The 20,032-nt window shown below is 44.0% G+C and overlaps 1 protein-coding gene and 1 non-coding gene across 2 annotated transcripts in view; both read left to right on the plus strand.

Moving 5' to 3' along the window:
• The window catches only part of Nln (neurolysin), an 81,181-nt gene that overhangs the window by 3,461 nt on the left and 57,688 nt on the right, over positions 1-20,032 (plus strand). The window lies entirely within an intron of this gene.
• LOC126512620 (U1 spliceosomal RNA) lies at positions 15,317-15,480 on the plus strand. The gene has a single exon (XR_007595105.1). It is a non-coding gene; the product is annotated as a U1 spliceosomal RNA (small nuclear RNA).

The raw sequence follows: 20,032 nt of genomic DNA on the forward strand, positions 1-20,032 counted from the left end.
CCTGTTATCTCAGCATGTGGTAGGCTGAGACAGGAAGATTGTGAGTTCAAGGCTATCCTGAGTCTCTGAGTGAGACCCTGATTCAAAAGGAGAGGCAGGGGATAGGTGGAGACTGTTAGCAATCAAACTTATATATAATATATCAACTCTTTTATTGAAGACATGCAAAGCAGTTATTCACTGTGGTGGTTTGAATAAGAATGGCCCCCATAGGCTCATGTATTTGAATGCTTAGTTATCAGGGAGTGACACTATTTGAGAAGGATTAGGAGGTGTGGCTTTGTTAGACTGGGTGTGGCCTTGTTGGAGGATCTGTATCACTGGAGGTAGGCTTTGTGGTTTCAAAAGCCCATGCCAGGCCTAGTCTCTGTCTCTGTCTGTCTGTCTGTCTCTCTCTCTCTCTCTGTCTCTCTCTCTGTCTCTCTCTCTCTCTCTGTCTCTCTCTCTCTCTCTCTCTGTCTCTCTCTCTCTGCTTATGGATTCTGGTAGCTCTCAGGATCACATCTACCTGCTGCCATGCTCATATGAACTAAGCTTTGGAAACTGTGAACAAGCCTTTTTTAAGATTTGCCTTGGTTGTGGTGTCTCTTCAGCAATAGAACAGTGGCTAAGGCAGTCATTATATAAAGAAGTAGTTCTTAACTTTGGGCTTAGGTGGCTTAGTTGAGAATCTGTTATGTTTCAAACTCTGTATCCTCCCATGAGAGTTGGTACTAAACAGCATGGGAAGCCTTCTGTTCCCTTTTTCCTATTTACTCTGGAACTTGGACATATCTGGGCTAGGTTTCTATTTGACTGAGAGAGGGTTTCCTGTTGACAGAGCAGCTATATTAGTTGTGTTCTTTGCTTGGCAGGTAGGATGGTTGATGGGAGTATCAGCTCTGCTTCTTGGGAATAAACAGGCCAGGACTCTGAAGATTAGGTTGTAGATTGTAATTGCTGTTAATCAAACACATACTTCTGTCCTAGGCACAGAGCTTTGTGGTGGGTGAGAGACCTCGGCAGGGCAGCCAGTCTCACGAGGAGCCACAGCTGTGGTGTTGAGAGACAGATGGATAGGCACACCATGCAGAGTGAGGTTATTATTAAGTAAATAATATTCATTTAGTGGGTTTTGGAGGGGAAAAAGGAAAAGGGGAGAAGGGAGAAGAGCAGAGAAAGACAGAGAGACAGACGGGGAAGGGGAGAAATGGGGAGAAGGGAGACCCGAAGCCTGCAGCTGGCCCTGGCTGAGGAGGGGAAGTGCCCCTGCAGCTCCTGGGGTCCAGAGACAATCAGACGCAGCAGATAGTCAGTCAAGCAGGAACTCGTTTATTTCCTTACAACCTGCAACTTACAAAGCAAAAACCCATGAATCCCAGAAGAAGTGGGAGGAAAATTAACCAATCACATCAGGAGTCACGTCTGCAGGAGCCCCTAATGGGGATCACACAAACATCAGGTACTTTATGTCATCCTACCATCTCTAACTCCAGTCATCTTGTAAATAAGTCAGATCTCCTCCCCCTTGCTCCCCTTCAGAGCCGTCTTGGCTGGGAGTATTCTTCACAGGCTTTGCAATGTCACTTTTTTTAATTTTGTGCCTTTTTCTAACTGTTACGCTTTTGGCATAGCTGTCACGCTTTGGGTATAGCTCTTTTTTTTAAATATTTATTTATTTATTATGTATACAATATTCTGTTTGTGTGTATGCCTGCAGGCCAGAAGAGGGCACCAGACCTCATTACAGATGGTTGTGAGCCACCATGTGGTTGCTGGGAATTGAACTCAGGACCTTTGGAAGAGCAGGCCATGCTCTTAACCACTGAGCCATCTCTCCAGCCCTTGGGTATAGCTCTTAAGCTTTTGTTTTAGCTGTTGTGCTTTTGGCTGTCACCTTTTTTGTGCTAACTTGGCAACTCCAGCCTCCTATATGCTCATGCTCCATTCAGCCCACAGTTCCTGGCCAACCAGATCCAAATAATCACACAGAAACTATATTAATTCCAACACTGCTTGGCCAATGACTCTAGCGTATTCCTAGCTAGCTGTTACATCTTAAATTAACCCATTTCTATTTAATCTGTGTATCGCCACGAGGCTGTGGCTTACTGGGTAAGGTTCTGTTCTGGTGTCTTTCTCCTTCAGCAGCCGCATGACGCCTCCCTGACTCCACCTACTCTATATCTCTTCCAGCCTGGCTATATATTCTGCCCTGCTGTAGGCCAAAGCAGCTTCTTTATTAACCAATGGTAATAAAACATATTCCTAGCACACAGTCAGGAATCCCACATCACTTGACAAATTTAGGACTGTGGTATAGAAACAGACAAGGTAATTTGTTTTCTGGTGTAAAAAGATGATATGAAAAAATATTAATCAAAATACAGTTATTCATGAATTCAATAATTTTTTACATGTCAGATTGTAATTAAACAAAATTGAGATTGCACCCCTAAGTCTAACACATGATAACCTCCACAATTTTAGGCCAGCAGTGCCAGGAAAAAAATTGTTTGATAAAAAAAGGATTTGAAGGTACAAATAGCAAAAAGCTAAACTAAGATTATTTGTCAAAAACAGATAAAAAAAAGTTACTCATGGGGATTTTGTTGTGGTGCCTTTTCACTGCTAACTGTGGTTTAAAAAAAAATCCTGTTACCTTTTCAAACTTTTTTTTTTAAAGATTTATTTATTATTCTGTATACAGTGTTCTGCCTGCACATATGTCTGCAGGCCAGAAGAGAGCACCAGATCTATTATGAATGGCTATGAGCCACCATGTGGTTGCTGGGAATTGAACTCAGGACCTCTGGAAGAGCAACCAGTACTCTTAACCTCTGAGTCATCTCTCAGTCCCATACCTTTTCAAACTTAATTACAGTCTTTTGGTTGAGACATGGTGCAGAACTTCGGTGGGAGGAAACACCTCTATTAAAGATGTGAAGAGTCAAGGAAATGAATGTATTGCGTGAGGATTTACATGCCAAGGTGTAGCATAGGGCATGGCTAGACTTTGGGTGTCTGGAGCCAGCATGCCTGAGTTTGTATGCTGGCTCTGTCACTGACCAGCACTGTGATCTTAGACTAAAATGTCTGTCTGTGGCTGTTTCCTCATCAGTAAGTAGGCAACTGACTAGGTGCTGACTTAAGTCACCAAACATTGGGAGTGCATTAGGTCCCATAATCTCCTGTAACTGGAGACACAGCAGTGAGCAGAGCAGACAGAAATCTGACGTAGGGGGAATTTACCTCATATAAGGAGAAAAACAAAGAAAATACGTTGCATATTAGATAGAAAACTACATTTTGCTATTTTTAGAGCAGAAAAGGGATATTCGTATTGATGGAATGAAATTGTGCATGGGCAGGTGAGGCACAGACAGAAGGTGACATTTGAGCGATGATCCAGAGCATTCTAAGTAGCAGAAAATGAAAAGGCCAGAACAGGATGTGAATGAATGTCTTAGGGTAGGAAAACTCAGCCCTTTTTAACAACAGTCCAGCACGTTGTCACATAACAAAACTTTGTTGAACATCAGTTATTATTTTTATGTCTGTGAGTTGACTGTTTTTTATATTAGAAGCTTTTGAATTGAGACTATCGAGAGCCCCTGGTAGATAGTTCAGTTTGGGTCTTTTTTATTTGTTTGTTTTGCTTGTTACTTTAAGAGTTGAGATTATTGCTTCATTTTCCATCTTTGCTTTAGATCTATAAAACTTTACATTTGAATGAGTCAGGCATAGCACTCTTTCCTTTATGATTCATGTCTTTGGTCCCATGCCTAGAAAGCCCTTCTCCACTCCAAGATGACAAATTCTTCAAATCATTTTCAACTTCTTTAAGACTTTTATCTTTTTTTTTTTTTTAAAAAAAATGTTATTTATTTCATGTCTGTGTGTGTCTGTCTATGGCATATGTCATCTGGGGTAGTGTACCCAAGGAGGACAGAAGAGGGTGTCATATCCCCTAGAGCTAGAGCTACAGGAAGATGTGAGCTGCCCAGTGTGGGTGCTGGGATCCAAACTCCAGTCGTTGGGAAGATCAGCAAGTGCTCCTATCTGTGGAGCCGTCTCTCCAGCCCCTGCTCTGTCTCTTCTGTTTCATTCACTTCCATCATTTACCTATCCGAAGGGTCTTAGTCAGGGTCACTGTTGCTGTGACAAACAGCCATGCCCAAAGCAGCTTGGGGAGGACAGGGTTAATTCAGTTCAGGCTTCCACATCACAGTGCATCATCAAAGGAAGTCAGGACAGGAACTCACACAGGGCAGGAATTTGAAAGCAGGAGCTGAGGCATTTCACAGAGAAACCCTGCCTTGACAAACAAAAAAAACCAAAACTAATTATAATAATAAAGTGAGCATGCTGGTGCACACCTTTAAACCCAGCACTGGCTAGGCAGAGGCAACAGGACCTCTGTGACTTTGAGGCCATCCTGGTCTACATACTAAATTACAGGCCAACTAGTATGATAGTAATAACCTGTCTCCAGAACAAAACAACAGTTAACCATCTCCTTTCCCTCTGGTTCTCTTACCTTCCCACTAGCTAAGTCTTCACACTCTTTCTCTTTTTCTCCTAATTTGAAATGAGATCAGCCTTGGGTTTAGCTCCTCACCAATGCTTTTCTTTTGAAAAGAGAGGCCTTTAGAAAAAGCAAGGGTCATCTGTCACTCTTTGATTTTAAAACTCCACACATGGTCTAGCCTCCTCTTAGTGTCCCGGGCTTCTCTCTCTATACTCAAGGTGTCATCTAGAAAGTTCATGTCTTCATCACACAGCCTAGAATGTTACATGCTGATCCTTATCTAGAACATTCTTTTCCCATATTACCTTAGAATTTAACACCTTTTAGTTTATCTTTAATTTAAAAGAATTATATACAGAATTATAGTGCATATGCAATATGTTCAAAAGAATGAAAACCAGGTGTGGTGGCACATTTATCCCAGCTCTTAAGAAGCAGGGGGGTGTCTGTGAGTTTCAGAACAGCCAGGACTGCATAGACCCTGTCCCAAAGAAGAGAGTAGAATGTGCTTTTATGTACAGAAACAGATCACTAGTGCCTTTAAGCCTCTTTCCTGCCTCTCTTCATCCATGTCCCTTTTTGTTATCCCAGAAGTTATAACCACTGCCCCAAACTTTGCTTTTGTCACCCTCTTTAAACATACACTGCAAATGTGTGTTGCCCTAAACTCCCTGTGATTTAGTTTCACTGGTGATGCTGGTTTCATGTGGCCACGTCCATTTTCACTGTTGTAAAATCCTTTGTTGTGGGACGCTTCCAAAGTTCATCCATTTTCTTGTTCATGGTTTGTTTGTTTTTTAGCTAGAATGTGTACACATCCTCAACTTTATCTACTGACCCCCTTTTACTTTCTAACCGAGAGTCACCCATCAGGGAGTTTCCTCCTGGTGGGCTGACACTTGAACTTCAGTTGCCACCCACTGCTCCTCTGACATGGCCACCAGCAATACCCAGTCTTGGTGTACTGTTTCCATATTGAATATAAGGACTTTATATATCCTGTAAATTTTTCCCCTCATTTGTTTTGCAGTATTCAAAATATCTATTTATTTATAAGATCTTTGATTGGTATGTATTACTGAACTAAATTTTAGGGAAAAACTTCAGACAAGGCTGCAACCGTCTCTGCCCTCACTTTACTCACAGGTGTCGGAGAGTAACTAGAGCTCTAAGATAGTTTATGAGAGAGGTTGTTAGTCTTGGGGTGAACTTCCCTGACCACTACTCAGTTCAGTCCTTCTGAGTCCTGTAAGGACTTCCATAGTCCACGCATTGCTTATCCTAGTAGTTGATAGTTTCTGAGATCAGGAACCCAGTGTTTTGTTGTTCACATTGATATGTCTAACATTTAGCATGGTACATACTAGATGTAGCACAGATATAAAAACCCAGAGACAAATATTAGGATTCAGTGTGAAGATCAGAAAAGCAAAGCAGCCAACCACTGACTCTTACCTCTACCTCAGACTGAAATGGAAGACATCCTGTCTCCATAAATACCGAAGACTCCACACCACACTCCATAGAGTTCCTGTCTCTTCCCTTTTATATTTCTCTCTCTGCCCAGCCATATCGCTCCTGTCTTCACCTCCCTAGGGATTAAAGGTGTGTGATCCCAGAACTTTGTGTGAGCTCCGTTTCTCTTTTAGACAGATTCAGTCTTGAACTCAGAGATCCATCAGCCTCTGTCTCCCAAGTTTTGGGATTAAAGGTATGTGCCACCACTTCCTGGCCTGTGTGACTGACTAGTATGACTGCTTTGTCCTCTAATCTTCAGGCAAGCTTTATTTATTGAAACACAAATAATATACCACTGTAAGTAGATGCTGAATAAGTGTTTTTATTAAATGGATAAATGAAAAAATAGCATCAGCAATAGTAACTGAAGATTCAGTATTCCCTGCTAATATCTAATCAGTGCAGACCTAGATTTGACAAATGTTATTGACAAGTTACATAGAAGTGAGTATAACTGAGTAGGAAGTGCATTTTAAGCTCTGTTTGAAATGACTTGTTTTAAATGATTTTGTTTAAGCAAAATGCCAGTTGCTAAGTAAGGGAAATCACTATGTCTAAGTGTTATTTAGCCAATAGAAACCTAGTTAAACACAGAGTGGAGTGATATGCAGTAGTCAGCTAGTTGTCAGTGGCTATGCAGCAGATACGGAGGAATCTTGGGTGTATACGAGGGCTGGCACAAGACAGAGGAAGTCATAAATGAGAAGTGGGAACTTTGTGATACTCTGTAGTCATCATCTGAGTCAAGGTCACTTGGTCCCTTACAGACCCAGTTGATAGCTCTGTGAAGCTGTAGTCTAATTAATGATTCTCCAGAAACAAAAGTTCTTCTAAATATGTTGGCCTGGATATGAAAGAAGTGCCAGTCTGCAAAATACTGGGTCAGAAGCAATCAAGCTGAGAAGGAACAGAAGGCGAGTCTCTCTTGGATGGGCCTGGGGTCAGCTCATGGCAGGGGAGCCAGATTCTCTGGACATTTATGACCCAAGAGGTACTTGAGATTGAGGGCATGTACCTGAAAGAGGCAAATGTTCTATTGGTCAGATTAAGAAGTAGTGGCATGCTGTTTCATGTAGGCAGAGGTTTCTGTTGGGACCGTGATCAGCTCTGTTCCACCAGTCACTTCCCAAATAACCACTACAAGACATTAATGATAAATGTTCAGCCGATAGCTCAGGCTTATTACTAACTAGCTCTTAGAACTTAACCCATTTCTGTTCATCTATATGCTGCCCCAAAACTCATGGCTTTTACCACTACTATGTGTCTTGCTTCCTTTCTGACTGGCTGGCAACTCTTCTAACTCCAGCCTCCTTCCCAGCATTCTTGCTGCCCAGAAAATCCTGCCTAGCTCTCAGTCAATCAACTTTTTATTAACAATGAGAGCAATACATATTTACAAAGATTGTTCCAGAGCAGGATCACCTATGTGGTGGAAAAAGTACCCAGCCCAAGTATTTACCATGATACTGAGATCATATTGCAACACATCTCATACCTGCTGTATTAAATCCTGCTCCTTGTGCCAAGAGCGCTACCCTCCTACAGCATGTAGTTAGCTGAAAGGAAGTGAAGACATGAGAATCTGATTTGAAATAGCAAAGGCCCCTGCCCTAGTCAGAAGGGTATGTAACTACACATCAGGAATGCTTCATGTCAGCTGAAATTCTGTCAAGGTCCAGAGCTGGTGGATGATGGAAGATGATGGTTACAACCTTTACGTAAACTCTAGAGCTTCGTTCTCGTGTTCCATAAACCTTAACTTGGTGCAGTTAACTGTGCAAGGGACCGTACACATGGGCCTGTTTGGAAAAACTTAGATTGGTGTTATTTACTTACTGAAATTGGTTCTTCCTTCTCAAATATGTCTACTCTCAAAATTCACTTGTGTTTGCTTACCTAAAATTATGCAGTAAAATGAATGAAGTAATAGCCACATTTATTGGCACATACCTGTAATCTCAGAATTTAGGAAACTGAAATAGAAGGATTGTCACACATTGGAGGCTAGCATGGGGCTGCATAGCTAGATCCTGCCTTGAAAAATAAATATACAGAAAGTAAAAGAAGACTATTAAAGACAAAATCTTTGAGAGAACATCACGTCAGTCTAGTATTTTGCTATGGGCTTTCTGGAAAATAGGACAAAGGAAAACATAATACACAAATTATTGGGGACTTGATTAAGTGATTAAGAGCCCTTACTGCTCTTCCAAAGGATTGGAGTTCTGTTCCCAGCATCCACATGAAGTGGCTCACAAATTCAGCTTCAGATAATCTGGTGCCCTCTTCTGGCCTCTCGGGGCATCTGTACACCAGTGGCTTACATACACACAGATAAAAAATAAAATGAATCTTTTAACAAACGGAATCATCAGAAGCAATTTTTCTAAGCGCTGTTTCAGAGAAAGATGTATCATGCAGACCCATAATGTAGGTGAAATCGAGCCTAAGAAACATTGTATAGTAAATGTACAAATAGACTTCATAGAGCTAATTCTTCATTTGTTTTGTTTTGCTTGTTCAAAGGCAAAGAAAACAGCACAGTGAGGGTGAAAAACCACATACTTAAATAATTAGAATATAAATGTGAGGATGATAAATCCCTTAGAGGGTAGTAGAGAAATTGACATGGCAATTCATGGGAGAGGGAGAGTTCCTTTCAAGATAAAAATAGGGACAAGCACATGATTTATGTGTTGCAGCTGGGCTTTGAAGGCCATGGAATTTGGACATGTAAAGACCAGTGTTCTCTAATCCCTTGTTTACCAGAACTTAAAAATAGCACAGAGGGTAAGAAGGCAAGGGTGCTCAGAACTAAGGAAAATCAGCTAAGAACATGGGTGTGCTATGCCACAGAGGTGTGGTCTGTGGGGCCTCACGCTCGTGCTGTCTCACTGGGCCGAACCCAGAGTGAGTATTAAGTGCCTCTTATAAGCTTTGTAAAGACATGTTGAAAATGTAGCATAGTGTTTGATATCAAGCTGTGTGATTTATAACTTCGTCTCTTCTGTTGAAGGCCTGAGAAGAGGAATACCTAGATAATTAAATACTCACATGTGGTAATGGAAGGGGCTCTGTGGTCAAGCACGTGCTCAGAATGGGCCCTGGGTCCCATTCCCTGCCCCTTAAAAAGAAGCTACACAGCCGTGTCAGAGAGGGGCAAGAGGTAGATGAGCCACTGTTGACAAACTAAGGAGAAATGAGGATTGGTTTTCTAGATCTCCACTCGTGTAGATCCCAGTCGCTAAAGAGACTGCGAGTGGTGTTGATTGTGAGGTCTCGTTTCTCCATTGAATGAACTCCCAGTAAGAACAGGGTGACTCCTGGACAGCACTTAGAAGAAAGCTTTTAAGCCCCTTTTCAGTGCAGTTGGCAGATGGATGTGGCTGCCAAGAACAGGTGGGGGTCAGTGATCAGATAATGCCAAGTCTGGGCTGTCAGTCACCAGCTGGAACAGTTTCCAGCCTGAGCTGATTGGCCTCCATGTGGTATCACACTGACTTCCAGAGCAGTTCCATCCCCAACTGTCCTCACCTCTGAGCACTCTTCTCAGGCCCCCTCTCCAGTGGCCTGCACCACTGATGGACTTTCTCAGGTTGCTGTTCTGTGTGCCTCCCACTAGTTTCTTTCCTTTAGCCTGTGTACACATGCCAGCTTCCACCTGCATTGCTCCGGAACCCTCCCCCATCCAGCTCCTACTCAGTTTTTTTCCCTCCGCTTGGCCACAGTCCTCTGTATCTGTGCGCACGTGGTCTGAGTGTAGAATGTCCCCATGTGTTCCTGTGCTTGGACACTTGGTCCCCAGGTGAGGACTCTTTTAGAGAGTTGTGGAATCTTTAGGGGGTAGAGCCTTGCTGGGGGAAGCTCTAGAGGATGGATGTTGGGATTTTATAGCTAGCCCTGCTTCCTGCCCACTCTCACTTGCTGACTCGATGCAGTCACCTGATGTTCCTGCTGCCGCACCTACCAGGCTGTGAGGGGCTGCATTCTCTCGACTGTAAGCCATTCTTCCCTCGAGTTCCTTCTGGCCACTTTGTTCATAGCAAAAGTAACTAGTTCACATCACATCTGTACCCTCTTAGGCGACGCAGTTCTTTCCAAGAGTTGTACATTTTCAGATGTCAGTTTTTCTCTCTCCTACCCTTCAGATCCCTATCTCCAGTTCCATGTCACCACACTGGGACCAGCAAGATGATCTGGGCAGTAAAGTGCTTGCCACTACGCTTGACCTGAATCCAGTCTACAGAACCCACAGTAGAAGGAAACCAGCAACTTGCACACACACGCACACATACACTATAGATAAGAAATCTTTAAATCACCACACTTGCATGCCCCAGTCTCTCATAGGCACCTGAGCACAAAATCACATCTGACACCTATCTAGTTGTCCCCCAAAGCCTACGTCACTTGCCAGCCCACTCTGTAGCATTTCGACTTTTACAAAATCCTGCCACTTTTTTAAATCACTGGATTATTTCCTAATCTATTTTTTTCTACTACTGCTCCTTTTAATTTTTGTTGTTTATCTAAATTACTGTGATTTACTAGAGGGTCTCTCTTGTCCTTCAAATTCAGCTCCCAGAGTGCTTAGCAGAGTGCAGTTCCTTCCCAGGCCCTCAGCAAAGGTTCTCTGCTTGTGTGCTTGCTTGTTGGAAATGGATGACTCTGAAGCCCAGGCTGGCCTGGAACTCACTGTTAGCACAGGCTGTCTAGCCTCCAAAGTGCTGAGAGCAGAGGTGGAACTGCTAGCTTAGCTCTCTGGCATGACATTACACGGTCCCCACAGGCGCTGGAAAGCCAGCTCAGGTCTGTACTCATTTTCCCCTGAGTTCCAGATGGCCACTTCACTTCTCACTCGGACATTGCTGGCATCACCAACCAAATACATTGAAGATTAATGCAACCTTCCCACCACTACCCCAAAAGGGAAAGAAAGACCCATTCCAACCTACTTCTGAATTTCAGCCTGGTGACTGCCACTATGGCGTGTCCTTGCAAAAGCAGAAGCCTCTTCACTCCGGTTTCCCCTCTCCTCTCGCCTTCACGGAACCCTATCATGTGCTGCTGCTGTAGGCAGTAGAATCAGACCAGGCTGGCAGAGAAAGCTAAACAGCATGTTCAGGTTGAAAGAGGCGGTTTAGTAAATGGCTGGAGTTCAGCTTGGAATGAGACCGCCTTGCTCAGCTCACATACGCTGCTCACTTCATCTTGGGGATGATTAACTCAGCATTTTCCGCCTCGGTTTCTTCATCTGCAGAGGGAAAAGTAATTGAGATAATGAATAGAAGCACTTAACGTGAGCACACATTTCAGAGGTGCTTTCCTTGGCCTGAATGATCTTCTAAATCTAAAGAGCTATGTTGGGTAAATTAGTCGTCTTTCATCTTTGTTGGGAAGGTTCTTTTTATAGGCTGCTTTTTATCTTTTATTGGCTAGGATACTCTCTTCCCTGCTTTAAAAAGCAGGCTTTTAAAGTATAAGCCATCAAAATGTCTAAAATCAGTTTGCCAAGCTTCTCAATGTGCTCTAGAAATGGAAGGCGTTGTGGCCGCCTTCATTTCCCACTGTTGATCATGTAGTGTCAGTGAGGATGGTGGTGTCCAGGCTTACTGTGCCAGACCAGCCCTCTGATTGTGTCACTGCCTGTCCACCAAAAGCGACACACGAGGATGAAAAGAAGAAGCAAGTGCTGAAGATGAGCAAGTGCTGAAGAGCGAGGCCAAGGGGACGGTGTGACTGCCTGCACAGTTTAATGCTTAGCTGCGCCCCCTCTGGGCAGCCTGAGTCATCTTACCTGAAATGATGGTATAGTAAGGTCTGTGTCGGTGTTGTTGAGAGAAGTTCACAGAAGGTTTTTATAGTGCCTGCTACATAAATACTTGACATTATTGTTCCTATTCATAGCCGGGATAGCAGGGGTTGGCACGCAGAAGCAGCAGCAAGAGGAGCTGGTAGCTAAATGACGCAACCTGCTGGCTCTCTGATTGCTGTGCTCACAAGTCGCAAACTCAGGCTTGAGACTTGTCACCACATCAGTATTCCATTTTCAGTATGCTCTGCACTCCTTGCGGTAAAAGAAGACGCGTAAGTCTAGGCTGAGAATTCTTGGAGATCTGATGTTGCTGGTCACTTCTCTTTTTTCTTACTATATTCATAGTCTACTCTTCTATATGGTTTCCCCATTATGTCTTTGAATAGCTTGTCAGTTTGAGTATGTTAATTTGGAGTCCATATATTTTCTGACCACTAGAACTAGGAACATTAATAATTGCTAATTGCTAAATATATGTGTTTTTTAATTTTTTTTTATTTTTTTGTTTTTCAAGACAGGGTTTCTCTGAAGTTTTGGAGCCTGGCCTGGAACAAGCTCTTATAGACCAGGCTGGCCTCGAACTCACAGAGATCCGCCTGTCTCTGCCTCCCGAGTGCTGGGATTAAAGGCGTGCACCAACACCGCCCAGCACTAAATATATTTTAAGTGAGATTGGTCGTGTTCAGTATGGTATGGCTGTGACTAAATATATTTAAATGTATAAAACCTTTTTATTAGGGTGAATATGTTTAAAGTATATTATATGCAGGCAGGTATAAAGTGCTCAACCAATAAAAATATTCAGGTAAATATAGAAAGAAAGCTACTTTTTGTATAAATTTTCTATGATGAATTATGTAATGAACCTCCCCGCATGCTTCAAGACTGTCAGCTCCCGACCCATGTTTTTATGCTACTTCCTCCTCCAGTGTTTCTAAGCAGAGCCACCACTAAAGCTGTTTCAATCTGTAGCACTAAGAAAGAAAATAGTTTTTCAAAACCACAAAACCTCAATGCCATTGTCACATGTCAAAACAAACACTTATTAGCAGTTGAATCCATATTGGAAAGCAGTTCAGCAATTAAGTACTCATACATAGACGACACATTCAGAAGCCATCAGTGTGTGAGCCGTGCACAGGAGGAGAATTAGTCTCCTGAGTGATTACTAAGGATTTCAGTTCTGAACAGTGTGAGCCAAATGCCAATTGAATGCCCCAGCAGCAATCCATGCGTGTGGAATGGCCTCCTGAGGTAGGCAGCGTGCCCTGGCTAGGCCTGGCCTGGTGAGCTATCCAAGGGCTTTTCACTAAAAGAGCAGTGCTGGCTCCGCCGCTCTGTGGTCAAAGCCACCTTGACTTGGGCCACTTACCAAACTTAAAGCACATAAATCTTTTCATATTTGTTTATATTAAATGTCTAGAGCCTGTAATTAAGTCTGTATGAAACACAGAATGAGGAGAAGTCAGGCTACTACTATCTTGTTGCCTTTTTCTTAACCTGAGTTTTCTGTTTAATTATTGTAATTTTGTAATATGAACCAATATGAAAGCTGTCTTCTTCCAGCGACAACTGTCAGACTGATCTCAGTTTCATGACTATATGTAGTTTTCAACATTTTCTATTCTCACAGTTTTTTTTAAAAAAAAGATAATTTCAAAGAATCTTTTCATTTATTTATAATGAAGTTTGGTAACAAACTTTTCTACTACATTACAGATCCAAACTAATGTTACTTTTTTTGTGTGTGTGGTTTTTCAAGACAGGGTTTCTCCGTAGCTTTGGAACCTGTCCAGGAACTAGCTCTTGTAGACCAGGCTGGCTTTGAACTCACAGAGAACCTCCTGCTTCTGTCTCCTGAGTCCTGGGATTAAAGATGTGCACCACCACTGCCTGGCTTAATGTTACTTTTAAAATATCACCTAATTCTTAAAAAAATAAAAATCAACTGTCAGAAGAAGGGATTGACATGCACAGTTGTCCGTTCCTGCAGTAACATAGGAGTAATGTGTTCTATGTCCAGGTCCTTCTGAAGGAGGAAGTCATACATACTGGCATATGGGTGGTTCTGTTTCCACAGTCATTTTTCTAGAGAGGACCAAAGGAAGGATGAAGTTGGGGGAAACCCAAGACTGGCAACTGGTGCAGCTCAGTGGTAGAAAGTTTGCCTAGTGCACGCAGGCCTTGGTTCAAGCCCTGGCACTTTAAAAAGAAGACAAGGACCAAGCTGAGACTGTGGAAGCTGCAGCACTCACTCTAGTCAGCGGATGCTAACGTACTCTTGTTATAGCAAAGGGGCGCGATAACCACAGCGCTGGGAAGCAGCAGGAGATCTCACCCAGCCGATAGGTCCAGACACTGTCTCCCTGTCACTGACAAACAGGCAGAAAAATGTGACAGTACTTTTGGGTCTGTCAGGCAGCAGAGGCTTCCCAGAATAAACACCAGAATTTGTGGCGTGTTTAACTTCGAAACTCAACCATTACCGTTTTTTTCTAGTGGTGCCTGCAGTTTTTACCCAGTCTACAAGCAGTTCCTCTCCTTGCCAGCAGGTGGAAGCAGGACACAGGGAATGGCATTGCTCTGCCTGCACGTGTCCCTGGGCTCTGTGGCCCCACTCCTGGCTCTCCTGATTGAGTCTGCCACTCTGTTCCTCGTTCCTGGTCCCCAGCAGTTTCTCATGGCCTCACCACGTGCCTGACTGACTTGGTGACTCGGTCTGAGCTTCGGAGTCATTCTAAGATGAATGTGGAGCTTTTCATCTCTCGTCTGTATTGGCTGGCTGTCTTTTGCAAAGCACATTCTTCTATATTTGCAAAAAAAAAAAAAAATACAGAAACAATGACGACAGGAACCACACTCCCAGGAAGCTCACACTGTAGGAGAATGTAGGAGAGCATGTTCCTCCCCTGAGCTAAGCAGCAGCCAGTCAGCCTTGCTGGCATAATTATCTCCAGAGCAGTGACTGGCCAGCTGCGAGCCAATAACACTTGGTGTTCACACAGGCAGGAATTCATTTAACAACAGATACTGTATCAGGTACTATATATAGGGGCTTTCATTTTAGTGTGGGTTTTTTTTTTTTCTAAAAGAAAAAAAAAAGAAATCAAATACTCTTTAATAAAAGGATCCTTTAATTTAAAATTTTCACTACCAAGTATAGATCAGGTAAGCAACTGACATACAGATCCTAAACCATCACAGTATTTTCGGTAGGAGAAGCTGATGTGAGTAACATTTCCTAATTTAGAAGGCCCTCTGCAGATGCTTTTCAGAATGAAACTGTGATGCTGTAGATCAATTCTGATAGCTGTTTATCCACAGAAAATGATAATAAAATTGTTATTTTATACAAGTGATGTAAAGGAAGAGAACCAAATTCTGGTGTTCTGGTCATAGAGTGAGAGAGACGAACTTCAGTTTCTTGCAAGATTTAACAGCTACCACCATTTAGTACTTTAAAAATATATATACTTACCTGCCTGGGGAGATACCATGATCTTGAAGGTGGTTTTCCCAGGGCAAGGCTTAGCCATTGCACTCCGAATGTGCCGAGCCCTGCGATTTCCCCAAATGTGGGGAACTCGACTGCATAATTTGTGGTAGTGGGGGGCTGCGTTCGCGCTGTCTCCTAAAGATAAATATATTTGCTGATTTTATTTTATGTGTGCGTGTGTGCATTTAGGAGCCTTCAGATCAGGAGAGGTGTTGGATCCTGGAACTAGAGTTACGATTATGAACCACCATGTGGGTGCTGGGGGACTGGGCCCGGTTCTCTGTAAGAGAACCATAGAGCTATCTCTCCAGCCCGAACCTTTAGTAAGGCCCAGGCGTCCGTCATCACCATCCATTGCTTATCCGAATATCCAACTCAGTGAAAAGATTTTCACCCCATCATTAGCTCCTGGGAGATCTCTGAGGACCTCTGCTGAGTCTTTTCTGTTTAGTACTCTGAGGAAGAGTTGCTGCGTCCCGGGAGTGTACCTTTCAGGTGGTTTATTGATTACCCAAGAACCCTGACGGAAGCTCTGGGATGGAATGAGAACGTGCAAAAGGCAGCTGTGCAAGTGGGCTCAGCTAGCGTTGTTTCACCTTAGGAAATGGATGGCTGAAAGCTGCCCAAGCCAACGCAGCCTGTTTTTCAGGACGGATGGAAGTTAAAGTGGGACAGTCCTCCTTGGTCCTGGCAGCAGTGCTCGGGAATGGTAGAGATAACACATCAGACAAGTAGTGTGTGTTTCTCCTCTTTCATTTACTGCTCTCTCCCTGTTGAGATGCGGGGAGGCGCCCTGGCAAGGAGCTTGACATTTTACCTCTGGATTGTAGTTGCAGCCTGAGTAGAGCAGAGTCAGGAATGCAGCTCCACACTTGCTGTGTAACCTGGGCACATTACTCTACTTCTCTGTCCTGCCTTTTGACTTGTTGGGGAAATAAATAAGGAAATGCTGATGAAGCTATAGCAGAGTGTATGAACACACAGCATACACCAGCCATTTCTGCAGCCAGTTTCCAGCTCAGATACTTAGGTGAAGCAAGAGGTGGATGCTGGAACTTTATGCTGGTGTCTGTGGGCATGCAGCCGTGGCCTGAGATCCAGGTGCAGGCTGTTGATGTGCCGTATGCCCTGAAGGCCTGAGGCAGGAAGGAGCAAAATGAAGAGACAACAGGTCACCATCAGAGTGACAGAAGGAAGAGCCCCATGAAAGGGACAGAGAAGTGTTTGAGGCACGGGAAAAGGGACCAGGGCTGTAGCCGGGGTTCAGCATCCTCCCAGCACTGCAGAGGGGTTAAACAATGACAGCAGCCACTCTCTGTAAAGAGAACCTTGAAAGAAGAGCCTGGGAAGAGCAGAAAAGCTGCTTTTGCCAGAGCACTTCTAGAGGGAGACCACGGGAGAGACGGAAGTGGGAGGTGTGCAGGGTGTAAAGGCTGAAACAAATTGACTTATATCCTTGAAACAGATGGAAAAAAGATAGAAATGGCCTTATGTCATGCTTAATAACTTTCCTTTTTAACTCAGAAACGGAACAAAAATGGTTTCTCTGCACACTAATTCTGCAGAGTAAAAAAAAGAGCTTTATCAAAAAAAAAAAGCTTTATCAAAAGCTATTTTAATGAAACATAGCTGTGGTTATTGATAGAATTTGACTTGGGCCAGGCATTTAATTCTAGATCTAGAACATTCTGTTTATTAAATACTTCTGTCCTAAACCAAATAAAAAGATCCTTAAGTGAACAAGCAAGTTCACTGTTGGAACAGTGGTGACTAGATCTCACCAGTGAGGACTGTCTTAGCACACGGAGGCTTGGGGGTGGGGCGCCCTGCACGGGATTCCCGAGGGCAGTGGTCCCTTCACTCTTCACATCCAGCATCATCCAGCGTGCTTGTGCTTGCAACTGGCACAGCCAGGCTGCATCACCACCACGCAGGCGCTCAGAACTTTGTGCGATGCTCTCTGGAACTACTAGGGGTGTGAGTGGTAGAGGGAAGCTATTGAACAAATAAGCCTAAGACACATTTAAACTTTTATTTTATTTACATGTTATCAGTGTGAGCATGTGCCAGAAGAGGTCATCCAGTCCCCTGGGGTTGGAGTTGAAGGTTGTTGTTAGAGCAAGAAACTATACTTGGGTTCTCTGGGAGAACAGGAATCACTCTTAACCCCTGATCTATCTCTCCAGCCCCAAGCAGGCTGTTGTGGTGGTGGGTTTGCTCTTGGTTTGTGCAAACATACCAGTTAAACAGTTACAAAACGATGACAGATTCAGGGCTTGCAAATGCCACTAAGCACAAGTCTCTTAAGATGTGCTGGAGACACGAGGATGCAGACACTCCTTGGCGTGGCCACACCTCCATTGGCATACGTGAGCTGAGGAGTGGTCGGAGCACAGAGAACGCCCGAATTGGTCTGAGTCGTTCAAGGAAGCTTTTTGAGTAAGGTGAAGTCTGAACTGAGATCTGTAAATAGGAGATGAAGGTGATGTGGTTCCTGGGGGGAAGAAGACAATGGGTAGCGGTGTCTGAGAGAGGGGAGTGCTGCAAAGGCCTGGGGAGAGCCCAGGAGTGAGGGGGCTGTCAGAGTTGTTCATGGGTATGAGGGGGGGAGAGAGAGGAGGGAAGAAGGGAGGGTGTTCTGAGCAAGCTCATTCCCTTAGTCTTCTTGAGCTGAGTGCAGGTACAGGAAGGCAAATCAGGGCCATGAAAGCCTAACAGCCAGGCTCAAGGGTGACATGACAGAGATGCCTGTAGGGACGAACTGCAGTTGAGGGGGTGGCATGGCTCGTCCACCTTCCTGAAACCTCTCCAGCCTGACTGAAGAGCCAGGGGACAGCTCAGCGATCAAGATTATGTGCTGCTCTTCCAGAGAACGTGCCTTCCCAGCACCTGCGTGTAGGTTCACAAATGTCCGCCTCCAGTTCCGGGGTCCAACACCTTCTTCTGGTTGATGCAGGCACTGCACACATATGAGGTAAACACTCACACACATAAAATAAAGATGAATAGAGTGCTTCTTAGAATAAATCTTTTTAAAAGTTGATGTAAGACTATGTGGTCCAGTCTTAGAACCATGTGCTGAGCAGAGGTCAGAGGTCAGGTGATGACAGCAGAGAGCTGGTGAGAAACATAGCAGAAATAGGGTGAGCGCCCTGATGGTTGGGAAAGTCACAGCAAACAGGAGGTCAGTGGCCACACTGCATCTGCAGTCTGAAAGTAAGAGTGCTTATTGCCGGCCCTCAGCCGCCTTTCTCCTTCGTAATGCAGTCTGGGACACAGCCCATGGAATGGTACCACCTATATCGAGGGTAGGTCATCTTACCATAGTCAACCTAATCTCTCAGACATGCCATGAGGGACTCTGAACTTGTCAACCAGACAATCAGTATTAATCATCACACCACATTTACCAACGTCCTTCCACTTCTGCCCATCTCCTAAAGTTTCCCAAGTCCCCAGGAACACCATGGGATCAGAAACTAAGCCTTTAGTTTGGGGCGACATTTAAGTCCCAAGGTCTAGCCTGGCAAGTTGGTCGTGCCTGAATCCCATTTGGGAATTGTAAGGGGTTTTGGAAGGCGGAGTATCATGAATGTCATGTGAGCCTGGGCAATCCAACACTTCCAGCCTAGCCTGTACTGTACAGAGAGACCACAGTTAACCCAAACCATAGCCGTCGGTTTCTGTTAGGACCAAGTGGAAAAGGCAGTGCTCTGTGCTACAGTTGGGGTGAAGGGGAGCTTGGGTACAGAAGAGAGCGTCACCAGCTAGAGCACAACACAGTGGTGATAGGGACGGAACGTGTGGCAGTCCAAGGGCTGGTGAGAGGGTCAGGATAAAGGAGCCTGCCACCAAGCCTCATGACCTGAGCTTGAGGCCCAAGACATACATGATGGAAGAAGTAACCCAGCCTCTCTAAGCTGCCCTTTGACCTCCATGTGTACAGTGTGGTTTTCTTTCTCTCTTTTAATTCCCCCTCTCTCATACACACACACTAAAAGGGGGGTTGGGGGCAGAGAGAAAGCTGTAGGTTTACACACATTTGTTGTACTTAAATGAAGTACCAAGAACTTGGGTAAAATCTTCTAACTTCATTTCTCTTGGTAAGTACAGTTAATAGATAAGATTAACTCTCAATTTAAAAGTAATAGTATAATCACTCACAGAACAAGCCCACCCTCAAGCACACATAGACACATTTAAAAAAAATCTTCAAGCAAGATTTTTAGTCTCTCAGGTGTAATGGTGCATGCCTTTAATCATAGCAGGCAAGAGGCAAAGGATGGTGGATCTCTTCAGTTCCAAGTCAGCCTGTTCTACATACATCATACCAAGTTCCAGGCCACCTGTTAAAAAAAAAAATTTTTTTTTTTTTTAAGAGAATAGAGAGCTGGCTCGGGAGCTAATGGCATGAACTGTTTCTGCAGAGGACCTAAGTTCAAATCCACGCACCCAGTCAGGCAGCTCACAATCACTGTAACCTTAGCACCCGGGTATCCAACCCTATCTTATGCTTTCTTAGGAAAGTGCAGTCTGTGAGGTGTGTGTGTGTATTTTGTGTCTTAATTTTTTCAATTAAATCTTTAAAATTAGGGGCATAAACTGTAAATAATCTCGTAAACATAAAGCCGTGTGAAGCCTAACCCCACATCCGTGCAGCGTGCATTTCCCTGCCCTCTCGCGAAGAGTT

This window comes from Alexandromys fortis, unplaced genomic scaffold, assembly GCF_014885135.2.
Source record: "Alexandromys fortis isolate MF-2015 unplaced genomic scaffold, M_Fortis_MF-2015_v1.1 scaffold_76, whole genome shotgun sequence".
Lineage (NCBI taxonomy): Eukaryota > Metazoa > Chordata > Mammalia > Rodentia > Cricetidae > Alexandromys > Alexandromys fortis.